At 32.3% G+C, this 14,538-nt stretch overlaps 1 protein-coding gene across 2 annotated transcripts in view; it reads right to left on the bottom strand.

Moving 5' to 3' along the window:
- LOC128234635 (hemicentin-2-like) overlaps window positions 1-14,538 on the bottom strand; it is an 84,703-nt gene that overhangs the window by 35,963 nt on the left and 34,202 nt on the right. The window lies entirely within an intron of this gene.

The raw sequence follows: 14,538 nt of genomic DNA, 5'->3' as shown, positions 1-14,538 counted from the left end.
ACTGATCGATTTAAATACAAATCATAGTCCCGCGCCTTTGGTGTTTGACGTCGGTGCAGCGCTGACGTCATTATCTCACAATTTTCATTCGCCTATAAGGTTCAGTTGATGGGACTTAAATTAGGCAAAATTCATAACCATTTATAATTGCCTGGCAATTAGCCTGCATGAATTCGCAAAGCCTAATCGAAAGAAACTTGCATGATATACGCAAAGCCTAATCGTAAGAAAAAAGTATGTTTTGTTTTGGACATGGTTAAATAACACCGCGAACTATATCATAAATATTTTCACTACAGCAAAATGTGTCCTCTGTGATCAACCACATGTTTGGTCCATTAACAAACGTTTGCCAATTAGAACAGGGACAGAGATCATCGAACTCCGCCATTTTGTTTTTTGTTGACAAAGCGTCTGGGTAACACATATCATGAATGAAAGTTTGTTTTCCGGGAAAAGATACAGAGAAACAACAAAAAAAAACGACGATACATTTAATTTTTAGATTTTTTTTACTTTTATGCCTTAAAAAGATTAGGGTTGGCGAGGAAATAATAGGGTCGGTCGGGTTACCTGAAACAGAGGTATTTTTTAATTGGCCGAAGGACAATACCTCCAAACAACAGTCGAGTTAAACACTATGTAACCATTTGAACAACGGTATTTGATTTTATTTTGTTACGCATAAAATATTAGTATTTGAAACTACTCGTTTGAAAAAAATGTCGAAAGGTACAATCCTTTCTATGTACACTTTGATACATTGTATCTAGGTAAATTATGCTAAACGAACGGATCGTTTTTCTACGTTGTTTGAACCTTAAATATTAGAGAATTAATAGCACGCATACAATTGTTTTTCTAAAATACTTTATTCAAGGGTTTTGTTGTTATGGTTAAAATTACATTGATCTGTTTAGAGAGAAGCCTGTTAGCCAAACATTTAACAAAGATCTCATTGAGAGGCACATTGATAAGGCCAAACAGACGCAAACGAGACACAAACCAACTCTAACGTCTATGCGGTATACACATGCATAAGCATATTTTTATTAATACATGTAAGGGGTTTGCTCTTTAGAACGGCCAGCAAAAGCAATTCACTGGGGGTTTAGATATTAAGGATCATTAAGAATCACATGGCAATTTCTATAATAATTAATAAACAAATAGAAAGAGGTCCAGGTTACTGGAAATTCAATAATGCATATTTAGCTGATGAAAATTTTGTAAATGCTAGTTTATCATCAAATGAAAACATGAACATACAAACAAAATGGGAACTGATGAAAATGAAATCAAAGAAAAATCCATTGAAATTGCAAAACATAAATCAAAAGATGTCCGAGATAAAAACACAGCATTGGAAAAAAACTAAACTATATAGTAGTCAATGGTATAAATAATGAGGAAAAGAATAAAATACAAATGGATTTAGAAGAATTATATGCAAACAAAGCTAGAGACGCTCAAATAAGATCTGGCTTTCAATTTTTAGAAGAAGGTGAGAAAAACACAAGTTATTTTTGTCCCTTGAAAAATCAAGACAAACGCGGAAATATTTGACAAAATTAAATGTGGATGGCCATTTATTTTGAGAAAAAAATGATATTCTGAATGAAGAAGTAAAATTTTAAAGCAAATTATTTAAATCGGATAAATTAGATGAAAACGATATTAAAATGTTTTAACGATACTCCTTTAGAAAATAAGCTAAGCGCAAAAGAGGCGAAAATATGTGAAGGTTTTTTCACTAATGATGAATGCGAAAATGCTTTATTGGCAATGAAAATTAATAAAGGCCCCGGATCCGATGGCTTATCAGTTGAATTCTACAGAAAGTTTTGGAAATTAATAGGCCCTTTACTGTGTGATGTTTTTAATGAGGGATTCGTCAAAAAAGAGTTTAGCTACAAACAAAAATCAGGAATATTGTGATTATTATAAAAAAAAGGGGGACCCTACGAATATAGAAAAATGGAGACCAATTACACTTTTAAATGTAGATTACAAAATTGCAGCAAAGGTTTTATCACTTAGGCTTCAGCGAGTTATATTCAAAATTATCAGACCAACAAGAGTATATCAAAAATCGTTTTATAGGGTACAATACAAGATAGTATAGATTATGCGGATGAGCTGCAATCCGAAAGCGCGATCATATTTCTGATTTTAGAAATGCATATAATACGATTGAATGGTATTTTCTATTTCATACATTAAAACATTTTGGATTCGACGATGACTTTATCACTTGGACCCAAACATTGTACAAAAAAATGCTTTTTAGATATTTTCAATAGTGGATGGAAATCAAATCCGGTATTCCCTCAAAGAGGTTTACGTCAGGGATGTCCACTTTCTTCATTACTTTTCATTCTAGCTGCAGAAATTATGGCCCTTAGAATTAGATCTAGTTGCATTGTAAAAGGTATTGAGGTCACAGTAGACAATATCACAGAGTCACTCAAGATATCTCAGTTAGCAGATGACACGACTCATTTTGTAAACTCTGTACATGCTATTGAAAACGCGTTACAAATAACTGAAGAATATGGCAATTTTTCCGGACTAAGGTTAAATAAAACTAAAACGGAAGGTATGTGGATAGGAAAAGCCAAGGAGTATTCTATTAAACCTGGTAATATCAACTGGTCAAATAAACCAATTAAAGCACTTTGGATTTATTTTGGTCTCAACTCGAGGGAGTGCGAGTCTTTAAATTGGGATTCTAACGTGGAAAAATGCAAAGAGATAGCACACAGTTGGTAAAAAAAAAATAACGTTTTATGGAAATATACAAATTATGAAAACGCTACTTATTCCAAAATTCACGTTTGCCTTTCATGCATTGGTCGTTCCGAATCATGTGATAAAACTATTTAACAAAATCATATTTAGCTTTTTGTGGGATAACAAAAATGAAAAAATAAAACGAAGGACCCTTATTGCTGCAAAAAATTAAAGGTGGTTTAAATATGATAGATTTAGAACCTTACATTCACTCAATAAAAATAAAATGGGTGAAATCTTTAATTTCAGAAGAAAAAGCTGATTGGAAAGTTATAATATATATAAATATATGATGCAAAAGTTTGGTAAGGATTATTAAGTTTTTTCTATGAATTTAGATAGTCCTAAAAGCATTGCAACCAGTCACTTATCTGCTTTTTTATAGAGATCTAATTACTCTTTGGATAAGGCTAAAAAATGTTAAACCCGAATCTCCAAAATGTTTTTATGACATCAGGAACCAAGTTCTTTGGGGCAACAAGTTTACTAAATTTCACAACAAATCACTCATTTTTTTGAAATGGATTAAAGCTGACATATATTATGTAAATAATATATTAAATGAAGACGGTGAAGTTTGTGGGGAAAAATATATCATAAATTACGCAATAGGCAAAATGGGATATCAGAAATAAATATTTTAAAACATGTTTTCCCCAAAAAATGGTTACGAATAACCTCTAGCGAAATATCAAAAAATCAAGAGTGTCATTACTATCAATAATAAATCACTTATACAGCTGACAAACAAGGATATATATTCGTATTTGATTAAAGACAAGGTTATCAAACCTCATGTCCATCGCTTTTGGACCTTTTTTTCCGTGCAATGTTATAAAGCACAAGTGGGGTATGATTAACTCACCAAACTGCAATATTTGCAACACAGGTGAGACATATGAGCATGTTTTCATTGATTGTTTAGCAGTCAACTCTGTTTGGCAGATCATTTCAAAAGCCTTTTCCAAATACCGGGTAAACAAGAATATAAGAAAGATTGAATGTATTGTACTTGGATATAATATTACTAATCCTGAATATTTATATTTTAACCTAATATTTGCCACTCTATGTAATAATATATATAAAGCATATTTCATCAGCGATAGTAGACGAGAACATGTCGACAGTATGCATATCTTTATAAAAAGCATAAAGTTACAAACAGATGTTTGAATAGTTTTGCCGAATATTTTGGCATCATATAATGATTTAGTGCATTTCATGTATTAAAACATTGTTGTTTTAGTGAATGTGTTGAATAAAATTTGAAAAAGAAAAAAAAGGATCATTTACTTCATATTCGTTGCGACACGTATAATAGCAAAAGCATAATACTAGTAAGCCTTATCGAAAGAAAGTAAAACTTCAACATTTAAAACTAAGTCACTAAAGTATATTTCAGGTTTATAATTATGTGTTTATACGGTCATAATATTTATCTGTTTTGCTGTATAAACGATAACAAAATTGATCAAAAAACTAATTAACATTTTTCTGAATATATTTTCAGCTGTCCTGACTTAATGATAAATCAAAATGAGCCAAAAAAATGAGACAAAAACTGCAAACCTTAAGAACAGTCAAACCAGTTTTCTTTTTGTTCTTATTTTCAGAGGATAACGATAAGATATCGATCTTCTAAATTTTCTGTTCAACTCCTGAAGGTTTGTGCTCCTGTGTTTTCGGTTAATTGTCGCCATTTTTTATCTTTTATAAATACTAATACAGAGTGCAAATGAAAACACTGGAGTCGAGTCGCACAATTCAAGTAGATCATCTAATAAAAAGAGAAAACTCTTGCAATTTCTTGCATCTTGGCTTAATATCTGAGCCTTTATAATTGAGAAGTTGTAAAAAACAACAACATGTTATGTAACTTCCGGTCTAAAACACCGGCTTTTAAACAAATATTTGTGGATGTGTTTGTATGACTATCAAGTGCTTGGTTGCTCGTTTCGTTGTTTCAAATGAAGATAAGATTATAGTTGTAATTAAAATTGAAAAGCTTTGAAAGCAGTTACTAGTACATAAATATTGACTGCCTTGAGGGTGCAGTGCATATTGTCCACCTGAGGTAAATACTGTCGACCGAGGCAAAGCCGAGCAGGTAGTCAATATGTATTTTATTATACCTAACAAAAACTGTAGAACAATTGTCGGCTGGTAAACAAAGCGCTCAGGTGATACAGACTTTATGTAAAATATTATCAGTTATCCCGTATTCGTACCGTTTTGCCAATATCATATGTTCTATAGAAGTGAGGTATGATAATAGGTTTCTTTTCAGGTTGCAATGTCAGTTTTATTTATTATAATTTTCACATTTATATCCAACATAGAGGCGTATTTGTAGCGTATTATCAATTTCATCATGTCAGAGGGTAACAGTGCGGCAGAGGCTGATAGTGCAGGTTGATAGTCGAACATATTGCCCTGACATTTTAACTATATGTTCTACAGAAGTGACATGTAATAATAATTTATAACAAATATGCTGATTCCGAAATACGGCTTTTTATTAATAGTATATTTAAGTAAGTGGAGTTTCATATACTACGTGTGACAATGGAAACGCATACCTTTCACCACACATGTAGGTCACCACTTTGATAAAAAGCCTAATTTAATTAGCGGCAGCCATTCCTTGTATCGTAAACGATAATGCGGGTTTTTCCGCTACTCGCTACAGTTAGGTATGCGAGTATCACTTGACAGATGTTGTATGAGACACAACATCATCCAAAAGTAGTTCTCCGCCCTGTCAACATTCTCTTTGTGTAAAAATAGCCTGGCAAACTTGGACCCGAAAAGTATTCCAACCGAAATGGAACTTGTTAGAGTAATGAAGGCGAATATCCAACTTCCAGGTTTCAAAACGTTCACACAACTTACTACCATAAGTATATGAGTCACAATACTGGACAAACTTGTGAAATCGTTCCAAGTACTCAAATCAATGGCTTCAAACGATACAAATCCCAAGTTCCGGAGTTGCCTTAGCTCGCAAGAGTGATGAATGATGGATTAAAACCATAAACTACAACTAAAACAAACATTTGCAACAACCATGGGATATCTCCCTTATGCCAAAATTAGCACTTGTTAACTTGGAGCCAAAATTAGTATAAAACCTGATTTCCGACAGTGTCTGGTACCTTTAAGGAGTAAGTGTATAACCTCCCTATAAATGCCATTGTGAGACGCAAACCTGACACCCATTATAAGTTACTTACATGGGAAAGGTCTCAATTTGTAACAAAGTTTTTAAAAAGGTATTACCTTATAGGCACTATGGAGAACATATAAAACTAAAATTTCTTATATGTTTTCATGCTTGCTTGCTTGCAATATTTATATGAAAAACTACAGAAAAAGCCCAGTAGCTGTAAGTGTAATCATAAACCTCGTTTAATGGCACAGGGTAAACGCCAAAGACAAAGTACACAAAATCAAACAATCACATACCAAAACAATGAATAACAGAACAAAATTCACAAACAACACAGTACATAAACTCTTAAGACTTTGCCCAGAAACAATAAAGTAACCAAGTCCTACCTTTGTCTCGTATTCAATACAGTGAATTGGCAGAGTATCTACGTGCTTCTTGATTTTATAGTTTCATAGTTTATTTAATTGCATAAAAGCCAAAGGTCCATGAGCATACATCAAAGGAATTCATAATATCTATAATTATATCACGCCTCCAACATAAATGACGCAGCGCCATTGGTCCAGGACTGGTAACGCGGTGACCCATATGCTTCCATATGGCAGATTTCACAAAAAAGGCAATTATTTGGCCCATTTGCTTTCATTTATTGTTATTGCATGTCAACGTCATATATACAGCAATTGCCTTTCCCAACCCAATAAGAACACCTAATAGAAGTGATTTGTATTAAAATAATGAAAATATTGTGTTAAATAAGGTAAAAAAATGTAAAAATATGCCGATATTTAGGACAAAAAAGACAGAAAATCTTCCCGGTACCAATATACCACTTTTTTGAGGATGCTTTTCAGTAACATCTGGTAAGTATTTTATTCTTGTCTGTTGAATAATGTTTGCAAGAAATGTTAATTAAAACAATAATATATCTAAAATGATTGCATTTCGTTCGTAATATACTTAAATTTTCGGTAATTGCGCATGGTGATAACGTTACGGTAATCTGTCCTCGAATTGTTGTGTAACATTAGCAGACATGATCCACTGCTAACTGTTTTAAGCCTAAACACACCTTTATTAAATCACTGAAAACAAAGACTACGTGTCGGATAAAAACAGTATTGCATGTAACAAGAAATTGGTCATTCCCGATCATAAAGTTTTTTAGGTCTAAAAATGTGATAATGTTACTCAAAATCGATTCTGTCCCAGTTTAGCATGACGATAGCACCTTTTCTATTCGTGAATAATTTACACCGACTGAGGGTTAACATCCGGGTAGCGATTACTTTTATATTGGACTGGTTCACAGTTGACATTGAAATGATAAAAATAGTGGTGAATACCGTTGATAAAAACTTAATCCAAGTTTGTCTCATTCTGTCCTTCGATGTAACGTTAACATTATGTCACACTAGCATTAAGACAAGCGCTTAATAAAGCAAGAAAATCGTTGAAATTTTATGACTTTCCCAGAGTCAATTATTCGAACATAACAATGTCGTCTGTAAACTATCGTTTGTAAGTATTCATTCATTAGGTACGTAGTTTATATTGAATTCATACCGCTTTTGTGTTTGATATCGTTATTTATTGGACAGAATTAAGAATTTTTGTGATTATCAATTGACCGTGTTTATCAATCATTTATATAGTTTGTTTTATACTGTATCAAGCTCAAACAGTCTGTGGTAGGTCTGTATTTTAATTTGTTGTGAAACATTCTGTCCAACTGCTAATGTGACATACTGCTAATGTTACTCATTCTGTTTTGTGGTAACACTAGCACATACTGCAATTAGCAATTTATAATATATATGTTTAATATCAAAGGTAATGATAATTGCACCATACTAGAGACATTTATATTACCACAACAAAACATTTATGTTTATAGCTTATCTGATCTGATATAAAAAGAAAACCTATGTTTGCAGAAAGCATTTTCTGTCTTGTTGTCCAATTAGGTTTTGTTTCAATAAATTTATTTGAGAAAAACGAAACAATCTTTATTTTTTGTCTGTACAATCTGTTTTATAGATAAATGAACCATTTAGTGCAAGACAAAATACTTCTTTGGATCAAAATATTAAAAAAAAACAAGTTTTTACCGGCAATATTGTAACACTAGCACAAATGGTATGGTGATACAAAATTCTTTTTTTTATAAAAATGCATGAATAAATCATTGCAAATGTTCTAAAATATGATAGATAAGAAATTGCTGTAAAAGATTATGTTGAAATCACAAATCTGCAATAAATTTTAAAAATCAATATTCGCCGGGAACTTTTTGGTCACCAAAACGTGAAATCTGCCATATTGGGTCACCAAATTTATATCGTACCAAAATAGCGTCTATTTTCCGATTCCGATGAATATTCCAACGTAAAAAGGAAACATTTAAACATGTTAAAATGCTGTCGACGTGATTTATACGTTACGGGGTTAGTAGATGACACGATATGGGATATACGCGGAAAAGTAAACCATAGTCATGGCTTTTTTATTCATGTTCGAGCTTCGCTCTCACCTGATACGGTTTCCTTTGCCCCGTATATCCCATACTAATTTATGATATACAAATCTGTCAATCGGTCGTTGGCCAAAATATATATTAAACGTGTTTAATTATTACGCTTACAAGGTACTAACGTAACACAAATTGTACATATACGGTACACATAGTATTTAAAATAATTTTAGTGATGAGACATTGATTACAAATATCATTGAAATGTAAAATAGAGAACACAACACCACTTCCCAACTTTTATATCACAGTCTTGGTAATAATGGATAAATAAATGTTTTGCAACTTATAGCCTTAACCTGATTTTAATGATAATTCACTTTTGGTTCTTGAGATCAAAAATCCAAATACTCCATCAAATTTAAATCATATAAAAATGTCAACGTAATTCTGGTTCAACTCTCATTGGAAAGACTAAAATGTTCATCATAGCATACATGGTCTATAAGTATAAGACAGGTTCCAGTATGGCATTTGATGTGCATATTATTAATTAAAGACTAATTTGACGCAGTCCAGTGCCGAATTTGAAGTGGACTTTCGATAACCATTGCTTGCATTGCTTAGAAAAACAACAACGTATGATTTTAATTATATGTATTCCAACGGAGTTATATTCCGCATTTTGTATTATTTCTAGAAAAACAAAATCGACATTGATGTCCACACCTACATGTTTTATCTATAAATGTACAAACATCTTAAGATACGTCTGTCGAAATTATAAATTTTATTTTGTATAATTTATGCAATTCAACGACCATAGGTCTGATGCGACTAGATATAGGGCCGCAATAAATCGTCCAAGTTTTGTGATGATCGGTCGTAAGCTTCTAGGATAACAGAGAGACAAACATTAGCATATTTAATTCAAGCAATGCAAGGGCCTTAACTCCGGTGTGACTGTTGCGACATACCTGGTAATCAAACTTGGCCTAGATATTAAGCATACACATATTTTTCCAGGATTTTGGATAAGCTATCAAAGACTAATTGGGTCACAGCACTAGAAGAATGTCTTTGTGCTTTAATTACATTTAAGCGTCTCTAAATACAGGATGAACAGCTCGTGCATTTCAAGAATCATATCTTTGAAGTGACAGGGGCTAAATAATTATGTTAATAATAATTATTTGACGGAGATATCTGCCTATACGCATGTGAAGGTGATATAGCTGGGATTTTTGCAAAACTGGGGTATTCCGTGCATACAAATATAGCATAAAAGATGTTCGGTCTTAAGCTCATTGAGTTACAACGCAGACAACATACGGTTTTCATAATTAAAGCAATTCAAGGGTCATTACTCTGATCTGACAGTACGGCACGGCCGAAATATTCTGCACATACACATATTGTCATTGTCCAGTTTCAGTTATGATCTGACAAAAATATTTCTTAAATACATATAGATTCCTATTCATCACTGGTTGTCAAACATATCTATATTTATTATATTTCACGATTGAAAATGATAAATAAACGTCGGTGTATTATGTAATACAACCTATGGCAACGTGCATTATATATTGCTTATACACGTTCAATGAATAGATATATATTTTTATACTGATTGCAAATTTAGGCAAACCGGACTTAATTTGAACCCAAACGAAAAAGCGAGAATATGACATTTCCAAAGATCCTATAAATCTGGTTAAACCTGATTTCGAAACCGTTGCACTCCATGTACGCTAGTCGTTTGACAAAGTGCTTCACACATCTATACATTCGGAGCTCCTCGGCCATTTTATCGAAAACAACCTCGGATGTATGCAGGTACATCAGTTGAAGTAGTTCGTAAAATTTTGAATTATATCATTAATTAAATATAGTGTTTTAGAGATGTATTTATTGATCTAAGTTTAAATTTATTGCCATTGAATTGTATTATTGCAAACATAATTAAGAATCCCAAGAGTAATGTCACAAAGTTTAACTTCTAAATAAAATTACTACGCGATCTACTTGCAGCGGACTTAAACGTACCACTTTTTGAGTATGTAAACCGTCCAAATACATCCGAGGTTGTTTTTGAAAAAAATGGCCGAGGAGTTCCGAATGACATCTATAACTCTAGGATAAACGGAAGTAATTACTATTCGTAGTTATGTGGAGGTCGAAAACCATGCAATGATTGAGGACAAATTTAAGATACACAAAGTTTATGGAAACAAGGCCACGACATACGTGTTATTTAATCTAAAATGTATGCACGATGTCATTATTGGTTTTGCCGTTCAAGGTCATTTTTACTTCCTTGTAAGGAAATCTTGTTTCACTAATATCACATGTTATTGATGTTGAATGCAAATGACATTTATCACGAAGTTACTTAAGTGCTTTTTCCGCTTTTAAAGTAAAGCAGGAAAATTACATTTCAAACTTGCAACCAATTTAAATGTCTTTTCCTTGAAATGTTAGTGTATTAATGTGTATAATGCTTTGTTCTGTATACCTGATTTAATCTTTTTGTTTAGTGCAGCCATAAGGAAAATTTGCTGTTTCAACTTTAAGAGGAAGAAATGTGTCTGTTTAAACAGTCGATTCAACTTTAAAAATGTATTTTGAATAGCTGTCAATCGACTTATTTTGCTGTATATTTGCACGGATATAAACATGAACTGTTTCGAAGGTCTTCAGTTTGCTCTATTTGTCTTTTGGCAGGAATGTTGTCTCATTTACCTAAAAATGGCACAGTGACATATTTTGTTCAATATATCAATCATTTGGTCATCATAAGGTGGACTATAAATTAAAGCACCACACGTTGGACATTAACATGCCTTCTTGTATTAGTGCAGGCCGAAATTTAAACATATCAAATCTAAAAAAACATCAGATTAAATGCCATTTATTTATTTTACACATATGTTTATATTTATTTGTTTCCGTCATGCTTTGATATTGTGTGTGTGTGTGCGTGCGTGCGTGCGTGCATGCGTGTGTGTGTGTGTGTGTGTGAATTTTATAAGTGTTTTATCATTATTTACTGAACTAAGCTATTTGCATACGTGTCATTGGCTATCATACCTTGCATACATCTTGTTTTATAACTAAACTAAAACCATGTGTTCAAACTAATAATTGATTTAAACCATTTTGTGATCATACAAACAACCAATGCCTTTAGACGGAAATTTATTACGACTTTTGGTAGGAAACAAAGTCAATTGAATTCCATCTTGATCAATCTGATTTTATCTTCCTGCTGTCTGAATGGGATTTATTGTTTGAGAATAATGACTTTGCTATGGTCTGCACTGTTTGAATATGATCTGCATTAGTATTGTTAGTTCAGTGCACTTGTAATGTTTCCTGTAATACTTTATAAAGTCTTGTATTGTATCAACTATATGATGCAATTTTCCATTTGTATATTGATTTGTAAATAAGTATTATGTCATGTAATATGAATTAACATAACTTCCTCGTTGTAATTGCGTCTTTCCTGTGAAACACTTGCATATTTAAACAGAATCCGGATTAAGTTTGCAAATCCGGAATTTTTGCAAACTTATTTTCTTTGTTTTTCACCCATTTTTTTTTATTTTTGTATTTTTAAAATGTGTTAGGTAATACTAATAAGAGATATTTTTTTGTTTCCTGAAATTTAATTTAGAAATATGTTTTTTCTGCATTTAAAGTAATATTTTCCAATGGGATTCCCATTGGAAAATGGCCTTCCCATTGGAAAAATGGTTTTTCCAATTGGAAAATCAGCCCAACATTTTTTGTTGGAAAATTCTCCCACATTTTCAAGAAAGGAATTAGTGATTAATAACAATCATTATCATTAATGGTTAATATGTTATCTAGAAAAAGTGTGTTTATAGTACTTTTTATCATTTTTTGTAAAAAAAATCCCGTCGACCATTTTTTCCAATTGGATATTCCCACAATTCAATATGGGAAAAGTCAGGAAATTGGAGAACTCCAATTGGAACATTGTCCCATTGGAATCTTCCAATTGGTAACATTGGCAATGGGCTTAATCCAATTGGAGGTTCTGGCAATAAATTTTAATGGGAAAATATTTCAACTTTCCTAAATCTCTTAAAAGAATACCTATTTATTTATTTAGGAATATATTTGAAGTTTTGTTTTATTGTTTACCTGTGTCCTGACATTGTATCCATCAAATTCCAAGCTAATACTTCTGTGCTGATATCTTAGCGATAAGATTTAAGCATCTTTTAATGAATTTGAATGCAATAAATCATATCAAAAATTACCTGAAGTATTCTTACTCAACCAGTGACACAAATTCCAATTTTTAAATATCTTTACACTAGTTTCATCTCCTCAAACGCCATTTTTAATCGATTAAGTTGTGGTTACAAACGACTAAGAACTTATTCATTTTGGGACCAAAGCTATACTCACTTTTACGCTTGAAAATGTTATTTCGGTTGTCAGTACCTTTACACAAAAAAATGTACCATTTTCTTGATTTTTAATGAAGATGTAATTAATTGATGGAAATCCATATGAAATGTTTTACCTAAGATAATAGTTTATTTCATACACACTGTTCTGCAGGGGAGCAGGACCTTTCAACCCCAAGAGGCTTTTCAACCCTTCTAAAAAAGAACACTTTTCAGTTTTCAACCCTTAGACTTTTAAACCCTTATTTCAAAGACTTTTCAACCCCTACCTGTTTGGACTATTTAACTCCTAGTTGAATTATTTTAATAACCATATTAAAGACTTTTTAACTCCTAAACCAAAGACTTTCCAACCCCTTTTATTTGGTTTTGAGCTGGTCCAAGCTAAACACCATTAAAAATGCTGGAAGGCATTTTAGAATGTTAACATGCATCATGTGCCAATGAAATGCCTTCCTCAAACAGTAATACTAGTATATGTTTTAGAAAAAATATCGAACTGTACAAAAATGTAAGGCTGGTGAATTTTGCATTACAAAATAAACGCTATTGGTAATTAATGCCATGTTGTCACTTTACTACATACCCGGTAGTAGTATATGAGCCAGTCATCCTACAAGATAGCAGTGAAGCAAAAATACACATATTATGATTACTTGTAAATCATCTTGTATATGTGGAAAAAAATGAACTTGTTATCTAGCTGATTGTAAAAACACTTTGTCATTCTTAAATGGACTCGTACCTCATTGGCACCAAATAATCATTTTCCAGGTAATGTGTCTGAAATAATTAGTTAACTCTTTGATACTGAAATTGCAGAACAAAATACAATGAAAGTATGAAAATAAAGTCTTGTTTTAATCAGGGGTGAACCTACGCTTTTTACGTCATGGACAAATAAATAGCATAACCACTCAGCAAAAGGGACTCATACATAATTTATGGATATTTTGATCATGCATACCTTGGAAGCAACACCTTTTATTTCGTATTTAAAACAAATTTGCTAAAGAACCACATTTTACAAACTACGAGCTATAACTTATACAATAAACTCATACCTGGTTGAGCATTTTTGATGTAGAAATGAGGCACCAAAAATGCCAACAAGTGCATATGCATGCATAAATATTGAAGCAATGGTTAACATCGTCGCTCAAGTATATCCCTCACGCATCAAAATTAATTTTGCAATTGCACTAGTGGCCAGAGGGAGGGGGGGGGGTGACCCCCCCCCCCCAACCACAACGTACCGATGTCGTCCAAGTTAACTTTTCGTTTCGAGGTAGAGGATACAGGGTATTCCAGAAGAACTGGAAAAAAAGGTTGTGAAATTGCGTAAATTTGTTTAATTTTTGTTTAGTGACACTGTTATTCAAAATCAATACATACACATATATAACAAACATCAATTGTGACTGATAAACCTTTAACTACATACTAAATAATGCATTTATTGAAAATATTTATTACTGATAACAAGATTGTAACCGTGTTTTCAATAGCAGAAAGCGCAAAAAATATTAAATGATTGGTAAATGCTAAAAGATTTATTGTGGTCTACTATAGTCTCATAAGGTAGAAATACCTTGTGTAATGCTCATTTCTTTCAAATTAAACTCCATATCCTTCATAAGAACCATTGT

The sequence above is a fragment of the Mya arenaria genome, chromosome 5, assembly GCF_026914265.1.
Source record: "Mya arenaria isolate MELC-2E11 chromosome 5, ASM2691426v1".
NCBI classification, from domain to species: domain Eukaryota; kingdom Metazoa; phylum Mollusca; class Bivalvia; order Myida; family Myidae; genus Mya; species Mya arenaria.
The sequence above is the reverse complement of the archived record's forward strand: the minus strand, read 5'-3'. Positions and strand labels throughout refer to the sequence as shown.